Source organism: Ursus americanus, chromosome 18 (genome assembly GCF_024610735.1).
Source record: "Ursus americanus isolate L20-20 chromosome 18, mUrsAme1.1.p, whole genome shotgun sequence".
NCBI classification, from domain to species: domain Eukaryota; kingdom Metazoa; phylum Chordata; class Mammalia; order Carnivora; family Ursidae; genus Ursus; species Ursus americanus.
The window spans coordinates 23,570,105-23,582,398 of record NC_142144.1 but is presented as its reverse complement, the minus strand read 5'-3'; positions in this window follow the sequence as shown (position 1 = coordinate 23,582,398).

Here is a 12,294-nt window from a genome sequence, read left to right as displayed (position 1 = left end):
TTGCTGCGGTTGACACCAAATACCTCACATGTCTCAGAAAACTGAGCTCTTTTCCTAGGCTGGCCATGTACTTCCATGAGAATACTCATAACCATTGCTTTCACATGGCATGTTGCCCTGCTTAGCAAATGGAAGTAAATGTTGATGTTGTACCAATGTCACAAGACTATAAAAAGGAGAACCGTGGGCCCCAAAGCCAGGCAGGGGAGCGGGAGTCTTTGATGTATTCCTGTGTTGCTCATCAGAACAGCTTGTTCCAAGGCATAATGTCTACTTTGAGAAAGCCCCAACATGGCTCCAAGGGCTAGGTTGCTACAACACCCATAAATCACAGTGACATTCAAATTTACGACATCTCTGTCTGCTCTTCATAACCAGAATTCACACACCGCAGGTGAGCGGGAGAACTGGGCTTGTATGTCCTCTAGATTTGAAAGTGGAAAAATGTCAGCACTGGAACCCTATTAGAAAATACTCAGCCCGATCCTCTTGGTCTACCCATAAAGAAGCTAACGCCCAAGGTCTTAGCCCCCCTCTGACCCTCAATCTCCCCATCTGGGGGTAGCTTGGACTCACTGCTCCATGAAGGCTCTTCCCTTTTTTAAGATTTATTTATTTGAGAGAAAGAAAGAGACAGAGGATGAGCAGGGGGCAGGGGCAGAGGGAGAAGGAGAAGTAGACTCCCCACTGAACATGGATCCCAACATCAGGCTCCAGCCCAGGACTCTGGGATCATGAGCTCAGCCGAAGGCAGAGGCTTAACTGACTGAGCCACCCAGGCACCCCCATGAAGGCTCTTCCTAACTTAACCATCTCTGAGGCTTAAACCCAGCTCTCTGACTGGAAGCATACTGCTACAGCTCCAGGAACACAGCCAGAGACAATAAACAAAAATGGAGCTGAGAACACTTCTTCTAAAGGCAGGAAAGAGGAGCCACAGCACATTTGGGGCCACAGATGGACATCCTTGGTTGCATAAAAGATAATGGATCAAGACTAGGTTCACTTTACTTCCCATAAATAGTCCAAACTGTCGGAACAAGACACAAGGTATTGACCGAGGGTATTAAGTGTACATAGAAAAAAACGAAGGCTAAGTTTTGGGCAGCCAACTAACAAGGCTCATCCCCCAAATGGAGCTCAGCAAAAAACAAACAAAAAGGATTCAACATTTTACAAGCCAGCACCACTGTCTTAATTTAATGACAATAATTTGAATAGGAAAGGAATACAGCAGCAGGCCATTCATCAACTCTTTTTTTTTAATGTTTTTTTATTATATTATGTTAGTCACCATACAGTACATCCCTGGTTTCTGATGCAAAGTTCATGATTCATTAGTTGCGTATAACACCCAGTGCACCATGCAATACGTGCCCTCCTTACTACCCACCCATCACCAGTCTATCCCATTTCCCCACCCCCCCCCTCCCCTCTGAAGCCCTCAGTTTGTTTCCTAGAGTCCATAGTCATTCATCAACTCTTAAACAATAAACGTAAAGTTGCAGAAGTTGAATTGCACATACTAGGGGTTGGAGTAGGAAGAGCAAAAAAAAAAAAAAAAAAAAGCCTCAATCATGGAGCTCGCACGCCTCTTAGTGGCAATACTAGGGATTACTGCCAGGGAGGATTCCCCTTTACCCACTTGGAGCCATATGGTTTGTCCAGGATTCACCTTGGCGTGGTCAATGGACATCAGTTGAAAGCCTTCCACACACCATGCTCTGGGATATGTGCCTTCATATACCTAGTCTCACTAGTGCTCATGTTAGGTGACTATCATTAGACCCATTTTATAGACCATGAAGAAGCTCAAAAAGCTTAAATCACTTGTCCAGAGTTACCAAGCTAATAAGGATTCCAACTTAGATCTGGGGAATTCCCGGTTCAGGGCTCCTTCCTCAACATCACACTGAGTACAAAGTGTTGAGGACACAGAGATGAATAAGATCCAGCCCCTGTTGGGCTGTTTGATCTTACTGTGTTCCCATATTTTAACTAGGCAGGCCGACTCATATTAAATAATCAGACGCAGAGTCCTAAGTGCTGTTTGCACAGAGGCAGGAACTGAGCGAGCGCAGTCAATGTGCTCAGGGCTCCCAGCCCTCCCCCACCCCAGGGCGTCCCAGATGAGAAGCCAGGTGGAGCAGGGAGCTGGTGCATGAACCTCTCTGCTTGGTAATGCTCACGGCTTGAAGAACGGCCTCCCGTCAGTCTGACACCTGGGTAAGAAACCAGGCCCTGGGTTGAGTAACTGCACAAACAGACATCATTAACCAGCCGCAGCCTTCAAATGCTCCAAGTCAAGGCAGAGTCGAAAAAGAGTTAACAAGGCTTCCAATTTGTCTTTTACCGGGTTTGACATGTCAGGTCAAGGAAGATAGGAACCCTGTGGGAAGTCGGCGCAGAGAAAGTCAGGCTATTATTTTGGCTTGTTGATAGGAGTGACAGGTGAAGAAATGACTGTGGCCAAAAAGGACCTGGGCATCTATTTTTGCAAGGTACCAGAGTGCCATTTTCTGCCTGGCACCAGCAGCAACCATCCCACAAGAGAGAAAACCAGTCACAGATTTCTTCAGGTGCCAGCTAACCTTCCCTTACACATATATAACTTATACTGGGGAGAGGGAGGTTCTTCTTTTGTTGATGCTTATAAATCATTTTATAGAAATAACATACTTTGGACACTATTTTGCAAATTGCTTTTTTTTTTTTACCTATATTGCAAATAATTTCTCAAATTATTTAACTATTCCTCTCCCTCATTTTCTGATAATTGCCTAGTGTTCCAATTTGTAGATATAATTTTAAAATATATAATTATTTTAAAATAGAAAATGAAATTCATGTGGCTTCTAATTTTTATTATAAAAATATTTTGTAAAAATTCCCTAACACTAAGTCTTTGCTACATTTTCATTCTCTACATTTAAATCTGTGTGTGACTCTTTTTTCCAAGTCATTTAGCCAGTATCTTTTATTCACGTAAAACAGAGGCTAAGGGTATGAACTTTGGTGTCAGATCTGGGTTCAAATCCCAACTCCACAATGTACAAACTGGGGGACTTCAGGCCGGGCAGCAACTGCACCTAAACCTCCTTCCCTTGTCTGTAATAAATGGGTAATGATAGTGCATGCTTTCTGTGGCAAGAAGTAAATAACACAGATAATAGATAATGCTTAATAAATGTTAGTTATTTGTACTTTTCCCTATTAATTCAAAATACTACCTTTATCCCACTCCAAATCTGTACACATACTTGTGTCTTTTTCTGAGGCCTCTATTCTGTTCCATCGCTCTGCCTGATTACTCCTGCAACTTTTAATTACTTTATTTTATAAATGGTTTCAGTAAAACTGGGGTACACCTCTCCTTGTAACTCTTTTCTACATCTCTGAGTTTTTCTCACATTTATTCTCCAAAAATATTTGAGAACCATTTTTGCCAAGTTCAGAAAAACATATATTTTTTAATCAAAATTTTGTTAAAGGGGCACCTGCATGGCTCAGTCAGGTAAGTGTCTGCCTTCAGTTCAGGTCATGATCTCAGGGTCCTGAGATCGAGCCCCGCATCGGGCTTTCTGCTCTGTGGGGAGCCTGCTTCTCCCTCTCCCTCTCCCTGCCACTCCCTCTGTTTGTGCTTTCTCTTTCTGTCAAATAAATGAGTAAATCTTTTTAAAAACTTTTATAAAGTTATACACTTTTTAATAGAAAATCCTCAAATCAAGTAATCAGAGAATATTTCATTTGCTCCAGTCTTTCATGCCTCTCTATAAGATGTTACAGTTTTCTCACACAGGCACTGCATATTTCTCAAATTTATCCCTCTTTTAAAATCTTTTTTCTATTGCTATTGTGTTTGGGACCCAGACCTTCCATGCATTATATTTTCTAGCTCTTTTTGCTGGTATTCATTCATTCATATATGCACTCAAAAATATCTACGGAGTACTCACTATGTGCCAGGCACTGGATGAAGGGTTTAGAATACATTTGTGAACTCTCTCCTCCCCCCTCCCCCCCGCCACATACACACACCCGCCTGTGGAGGTTACATTCTAGTGATGGCAAGACAGAAAATAAAAAACAAACATGATCAACATAGGTAATATAGTATTTCAGAAGACGTTAAGTACTATGGTGGGGGGAAAGGCAGAATAAGAGGAATCAAGAGTTTTGGGTAGAACGAGAAACAAATAAACAAATCAAAAAATGGGCAGAAGATATGAACAGACACTTTTCCAATGAAGACATACAAATGGCTAACAGACACATGAAAAAATGTTCAAAATCATTAGCCATCAAGGAAATTCAAATCAAAACCACACTGAGATACCACCTTACGCCAGTTAGAATGGCAAAAATAGACAAGGCAAGAAACAACAATTGTTGGAGAGGATGTGGAGAAAGGGGATCCCTCCTACATTGTTGGTGGGAATGCAAGTTGGTACAGCCACTCTGGAAAACAGTGTGGAGGTCCCTTAAAAAGTTAAAAATTGAGCTACCCTATGACCCAGCCATTGCACTACTGGGTATTTACCCCAAAGATACAGACGTAGTGAAGAGAAGGGCCATATGCACCCCAATGTTCATAGCAGTGATGTCCACAATAGCTAAATTGTGGAAGGAGCCGAGATGCCCTTCAACAGATGACTGGATTAAGAAGTTGTGGTCCATATATACGATGGAATATTACTCAGCTATCAGAAAGAACGAGTTCTCAACATTTGCTACAACATGGACAGCACTGGAGGAGATAATGCTAAGTGAAATAAGTCAAGCAGAGAAAGCCAACTATCATATGATTTCTCTCATCTATGGAACATAAGAACTAGGATGATCGGTAGGGGAAGAAAGGGATAAAGAAAGGGGGGGTAATCAGAAGGGGGAATGAAACATGAGAGACTATGGACTATGAGAAACAAACTGAGGACTTCAGAGGGGAGGAGGGTGGGGGAATGGGATAGACCGGTGATGGGTAGTAAGGAGGGCACGTATTGCATGGTGCACTGGGTGTTATACACAACTAATGAATCATCGAGCCTTACATCGGAAACCGGGGATGTACTGTATGGTGACTAACATAATATAATAAAAAATCATTAAAAAAAATAATAATAAAATAAAAAAAAAAAAAAAGAGTTTTGGGTAGAGTGCAATTTTAAATTGGGTGGTTAGAGTAGGCCTCATTGATGTGTCTTTGAGAAAGGATGTAAAGCAAGTGAGGTAGAGCTGCCCAAGGCAGTGCTCTAAACAGAAGCTGCAGCCAGTGCAAAGGCCCTGAGTGGTGAGCATGGCCAGCATGGAAGAGCAAGGAAGCCATGTAACTAAGAAAGCCAGCGATTTTCATATAGTGCTTTAAGGACATGATTCAGTACCCATACCGTTAGCAAAATCTTAGAAAAGGCAGCATCCACAAGACATCCTTGAACCTCAACAGTCTTAGTTCCTTAGGAGGCACCGCCATCCACACCTCAATTGAACCTTACAACTCTGAACCAGGGACCCCTCTCTTAGCCCTCAAATTCAACATTTCTCAGCGTGGATACCATTGGTCTTTAGGGCAGGACAATTCTCCATTGTGCAGGACTATCTCATGTACTGCAGTACAGTTAGAATCCCTACCCCCTGCCTGTTAATTATGGGCAACACCCTTAGTCATTGTGACAATCAAATCAACCCCAAATATTTTCCAAATACCTCCCAGCTGAGAACACCATGTGGGACTCTCAGGAACCATTATCTTAGGCAATTCTTGCTATCGGAGTTTTGCTGGCTTATTCATGGAAAAGCATACTATGTTGGTGACTCAGTGGGGAGGCCTGTGTTTCACATACCCGCCAGATTGACAGGAAAACTGACATGCTTTGAAAAGTGGAGTTCAGAGAAGTGAAGAAACTTGTTTGTTCAAGGTAATGTAGCTGGTAAGGAATCAAGACAGAAGCCCAGATCTTCTGGCTCCTTTTACACATATATGATATTTGAACTATCAACAACCCTAAATTCACTCAGTTCATTTCAATCTCAATAAAACCTTTCACATAAAAAGGGAGACAAAGGGGGAAAAAATAGGCCTAATCCGATGTAATTTAACATTAATAATAGTACAGCATTAATAATAGCTAATGGTTGTTAAGGGTGTAGTGCCAGGTACTGCACTAAGCGGCTTACACGCATTTCCTATTTACCCTCCCACAACAGGTATTGTTATGGCCACTCTTTTAAAACTTAGGGTACTAAGCTTAGAACAGTAACTTGCCAGGGTCACACAGAGAGAGAGGCAGAAGTGGGGTTTGATATCCATAACCAATCTCTTTACCATGAAACCATGAGGCTGCAGCACATTCAGATATCCATGCTTCCTTGTGCTTCCAAAGCAGCAATTAATAAATCGTACAGGAAGATATTATATTATTTTCCCATGGGCTTTCATAAGAAACTCCAATCCAAAGTCTCTTTTTAAGAAGTTTCCTGGGGGCGCCTGGGTGGCTCAGTCAGTTAACCCTCCAACTCTTGGTTTCATTTCAGGTCATGATCTCAGGATCCTGATATCGAGCCCCACTTTGGGCTCTGCGCTCAGCACGGAGTCTGCTTGTCCCTCTCCCTCTGCTTCTCCCTGCACTCTCTCTCTCTCTCTCAAATAAATAAATAAAATCTTTAAAAATAAAAAAGTTTTCTGTACAACAAACCAGCCAGTCTAAACAACAGAATCCCAGAGTAGTGTCTAAAAGATAAATTATCCCCTAATTACCATTAGGAAAGTGTTTGGTTGAATTTAAGAGCACTTGAGAGTCAATGGTTGCCTTTTGGTAACTTCTAGCATTTACATTATTTTTAAAAGCAAATCAAACTTAAAGCTTTTTATATGTCAAGTCATAGAGGTTTCATAGGTGTCAAGTGGGTTTTGATGAACACTGCAGATGAGCTGTACTATGAATCAGTGCCATGTGCTTTACACTTCCCTAGAAACACCGTACATCTGGATCTTAGCAACAAGGGACAAAGGCTTGCCAATATCCATCACTTTTTGCCAAACTCACAATATTTGAAAAAATTTTCAACCACACTGAAAGAGGTCTGAATTTACCTTTTTCTACTAAGGTGTTTAAGACATCTAATAGCTGGACTAAATCATAAAATATAAAATGTTCAAGTGGAAAAGTCACAGGAGAAACAGTTTGGAAGTTATTAAGAGCCAAAGGGACTTTAAAGATCACTTAGCCCAATCTTATCTCGGTCTTATCTGCAAAAGAAAAATTATTTTTTTAATCATCATGTGATGATTGTTTTTTTAAATGATTACACAACTTGGGGCGCCTGGGTGGCTCAGTCAGTTAAGCAGCCAACTCTTGGTTTCGGCTCAGGTCATAATCTCAGGGCCGTGAGACTGAGCTCCCCGTGGAGCTCCATACTCCGCGTGGAGTCTCCTTGAGATTCTCTCTCTCTCTCCTTCTGCCCCTCCCCCCACTTGCAGTCTCGCTCTCTCAAATAAATAAATCTTTAAGTGATTACACAACTTGTTAGCAGCAAAACTGAGATTGCTTAATACGCTTATCTGTTTGTTCATGTATTTGTAATTTTATTCCCAAAACACTTCCCCAAAAATTAGGATTAAAATAGAAAGATATCATCTGGTAAAGAGAGAGAGGGAAATAAATGTATCAAAAGCCATAGCTAACAGGGCTAACAGAGTTACTATAATAAAACATTACATTTAACTTTAGTTATTTCTACCATCCAAAGCCAAAAAAAGAAAGGTTATTGACTCTTATTGCCTTATAAAGGAAGACTGATTGATCACCCTTTTTCAGGCGAGATAAGCATTTTCCTGATGATACTAATTTCTGGAAGGAATTTATCATTTGGCACTTCATATGAGGGACACTGAAAATCATTCCCAATAGCATGCTCCACATTGATTCTATTACAGATATACAGATTTCATCCAACAGTCATTTCTCATATTGACCATGAATAGAAGTCAAGGGCATGACATTAAACTATTACTTGGTGATGCTTTTTCCTTGCAGGTGGCTGCGTTATTGCAGTCCAGGTATGCATGTTGATGCTAACTGGTTTTCACTGCTATGAGGATAGAGCTTAGAGTACAGGGATGAATGGAAGAAATGTCATTCAAATTTACTTCCTCGGGGCACCTGGGTGACTCAGTTGGTTAAGCATCTGCCTTATGCTCAGGTCATGGTCCCAGGGTCCTGGGATAAAGCCCCGCACTGGGCTCCCCACTCAGCAGAAAGCCTGCTTCTCCTCCCTCTGCCTGCCACTCCCCCGGTTTGTGTGTGCGCTCTCTATCGCTCTCTCCCTCCCTCCCTCTCTTTCTCTGTCAAATAAATAAATAAAATATTAAAAAATAATAATAATTACTTCCTCAAACTGCAACAGCCCTGGCCTAGCTCTGGACAAGGACTAGATCAGTTCTCACTGAGATATGCTCCCTAGTGAGACCCAAAAGCGTAGCGACTCCTTTACTGGTTGACAAGATTCACACCCTTTGGTGGCTATGTTTAACAAAATAGTACAGAACAAAAAAGTGACAAAGATTTTGAAAACTTCCGATACTGTGGCAGTAATGTTCACTAATGGCCCCTAGTCACTTAGGCCTCCCCTCAGTAGTCCCCTCCCATACTGACTCCAGGCTTGGCCATGTAACTTGCTTTGACCAATGAGATTTGCCCTCAGACTACTAGGCAGAAGCCCAGGTTAGCTTCCTGGGGAATGAGAGACCACATGGAGTAGAGAAGAGCTGTCCCAGCTGAATAACCAGTTTGCCAGTTGCCAGATATGTGAGTGAGGTCATCCTACAGCTCCAGCTTCCGTCATCTGGTCAGAACAGCTGACTGCAGTCAGCCACCAATTCACGAACAATAATAAAATGGTTGTTGTTTTAAGCCATTAACTTTTGGGATGGTATTTATATAGCAATGTGAGCTGAAACAGACACCCATTACAAGCAAATTCTGAAGTAAGAAAGAGATTTGAAGATATATTGGTCATTTTAATTTCTAGATTGAGTGGTCCGCTGCCCTCAGTTTAGAAGTGACTGACGTCCCCACAATGTGTGGAAGTGCTGTACAGAATTCAAATGCATTTTCCCATAGCAATTCTGACCTAGATGATGATGGAGTTCCTAGGCTGGTCCATAAAGGTATATTTAACCACTATGAGATATTTTTTAAGAAATACATTAAGGTATAAAAATGTTTAAGTAATTATTATAATTAAAGTAGAAATGCAACTGAATAAGCAAATTTAAAATCTGAATAATGGTGCTTGACAAAAACAAGTTCATTTTTAGATTGTTTTCTTAATTACCTAAGTGGTTTCTGTGGTAAGCAGGATCTTATATAGCACTCAGTGATCTCCCCTCCTGGTATTCATGCGATTGTGTAATCCGCTCCCTCTTCACTGTTGGCTGGACCTAGTGAGCTGCTTCCAATGAACAGACTACGGCAAAGTGATGGGATATCACTTCCATGATTAGGTTGCAATAGACTGACTTCCATCTAGCTGGTCTCTCTCTATTGCCTTCTCAGCGAACACACTTTGATGAAGCAAGTTGCCACACTGGAAAGGCTCACATGGCAAGGAAATGAGGGTGGCCTTCAGCTAATTACCATGAAGAACTGAAGCTCTCAATCCAACAGCCTATGAGAGATTGAATTCTGCCAAAAACCATGCGAGTCATCTTAAAAGCAGATCCTTTCCCAATAGACCAGTGGAATGAGATCATAACCCCAGAAAACACCTCAAGAGCAGCCTTTTGAGAGATCCTAAAGCAGAGGGTCTAGTAGGTAAGCCATACCTGCCTTCCTGACCCAAAAAAACATAACAGACGTGTGTTACATTAAACTGCTGAATTTTGAGGTAATTTGTTACACAGCAAAAGATTACATATTTTGGTCTCCAAACCTGTATGAACATGGTTTTTTTAGCCATATTTAATTTTGAAGTGTTGTTTTTTAAATTTTACAAGTAAAACATCCTAATTATTTAAAAATTTTTCCCAAAAAAAACCACTTTCCTCTCCCAAAATAAACACTCTACCCATTTGAAGCATATCCTTCCACATCTTTTTTATGTAATTACTTATAATAGTATCATACCATATATATTGTTCACCGACTTGTGTTTTTCACATAACCCTATGTCTTAGAGACCTTTCCATGTTGGCAAACATAGATCTATTACATTTATTTTTTTAACTGCTTCAAAGTATTCCATAAAATGAATGAACCATAATTCATTTAATCATTTCCTTACCAAGAAACATTTGGGTTTGTTTGGTTTTTTTTACTATAAATGTTTCAGGGGCGCCTGGGTGACTTAGTCAGCTAAGCGTCTGACTCTTGATCCCAGCTCAGGTCTTAATATCAGGGTCGTAAATTCAAGCCCCTCATTGGGCTCCACACTGGGTGTGGAGCCCACTTAAAAAATAATGATAATAATGCTTTAGTAAATATTCTTGGACATGCCTCTTTGTGCATATAGCCAAATAAAGGATAAATACATTTTTTACTTAAACAGAGCCAAAATGTTCTCCAAAAGGGCTACATCAATAATCATTTATTGATGCAAGATAATAGTGCATATTATACTTTGTATATATTACTATTAACATTATAGTATATAATAATACAAATTTCTCCTCACCTTTACCAACAATAAATAATGTCTTTGTCATTCTTGCCAATCTGATGGATGAAAAATGTTAATTTTTAATCATGTTTTATTATAATCTAATAACACTAAAAAAAAAAAAGCATGTGGATTTCATTTTCCTGCACACAAGTGAATCATGACCATAAGTATTTTTATACATGTCTTCCAGGACTTAGGGAGTTTTTAAATTTATGGATAAAATAAAGAGAGATTTTTCTGAGGCAATTGACATGTGTTAGAAGATACAGAAGAAGGAAAAGGATTATATTTAAAAATGGGTATAGAAGTAAAGTAAACCATGGACAGTTGGAGAAGAATGAGGTATTTAGCTCAGGATGCAAATGAGGTAAAGGGGCAATGACAGGCCACCAGGTGATAAGAAGCAAAGTAATCAGATTGGGAGGAGGGTGCTGTTGGCCTGGGAAAGATATTTGTTAACTCAGGTATTTAAAACTGTGGACTTTGAAAATGCCTGTATTTGTTTCTTGGGACTATATGTATCTGTATGAGTGATCCTTGAATTGATTCCTCTGAAGAAATTATGTGCTCAAAAAAACCCGGCAAGGGCCACATTGTCTTTTGATCATGCAAAGGGAAGATAAAGTATAGTATTTCTAACATCACAGCTGTTCTTCAAGGTGCATGCTATTCTCCTCACTTTCCAGAAGGGAAAAGTAAGGCTTGGAGAGATTAACTAACTTGGCCCAACTTCACAGTCAGGAACTGGCAGAGCAAAGGCTTGAACCCAACATGTCTGGTACCAACACCCTCACACTTTCCCCCAGGCTCTGCTGTCTCTAGTTAGAAAAACTTGGCCCTGATGCTAGTTTGTCATCATTCATGTTGTGATCTTGGGAATACCACTAGATTTCCCTCTCTCTGGAAAAAAAAGGTAGAATCAGATCATCTATGGGGTTTCTTCCAAGTCTAACATGATTTGACTCATTTACTATCTCTTGGATTACAATGTTGAGTTAGGGCCATAGAGAGAGAGAGAGAAAGAGAGAGAGAGCGAGTGAGCTTTCATCTGGAGACTAATTTTGCACAGTGTGTGTGTCTTTTAGAGACACAGTTCCAGAAAGGTATTTCTTTCCCCTGAGAGAGAGAGAAATCATAAGTTTGGGAATGGGAATCAGAGCAGCACGAAGGAAGCTCCAGGGGACTGTTCAGAAAGCATGAAGTTTTGAGAAGACTTTGACACTCAGTGAGATGCAACATGGTTCAGTCCCACTTACAGAATAAGAGAAGCAAGATATGAAAGGGCTAATTTTTTTGAAAGTCTGATGAAAAGTCATTTAATCTACATTCGTTTTGATGAAGCTAGTTTTTCAATTACTATTATCTATTTGTAACAGTTTCCTGGAGTGAATATGAAATTTCCCCTTAGGCAAAGTTTGAAACTGGAAATTAAGGATGAGAAAATGACACCATGTTTAGCGTGACAAAAAAAGAAAGGCACAGATCATCTCTTTTAGTGTAACCATTTTTTCTTGATATAAGAATAGAATATATGCACTACAGAAAACTGGAAATGGAAAAAATTAAAGATATCTTATAATCCTACCACTTCATTCTATACATGTGTTCCCTTTCAGTTCTTTTCCTATGTGCGTTTTT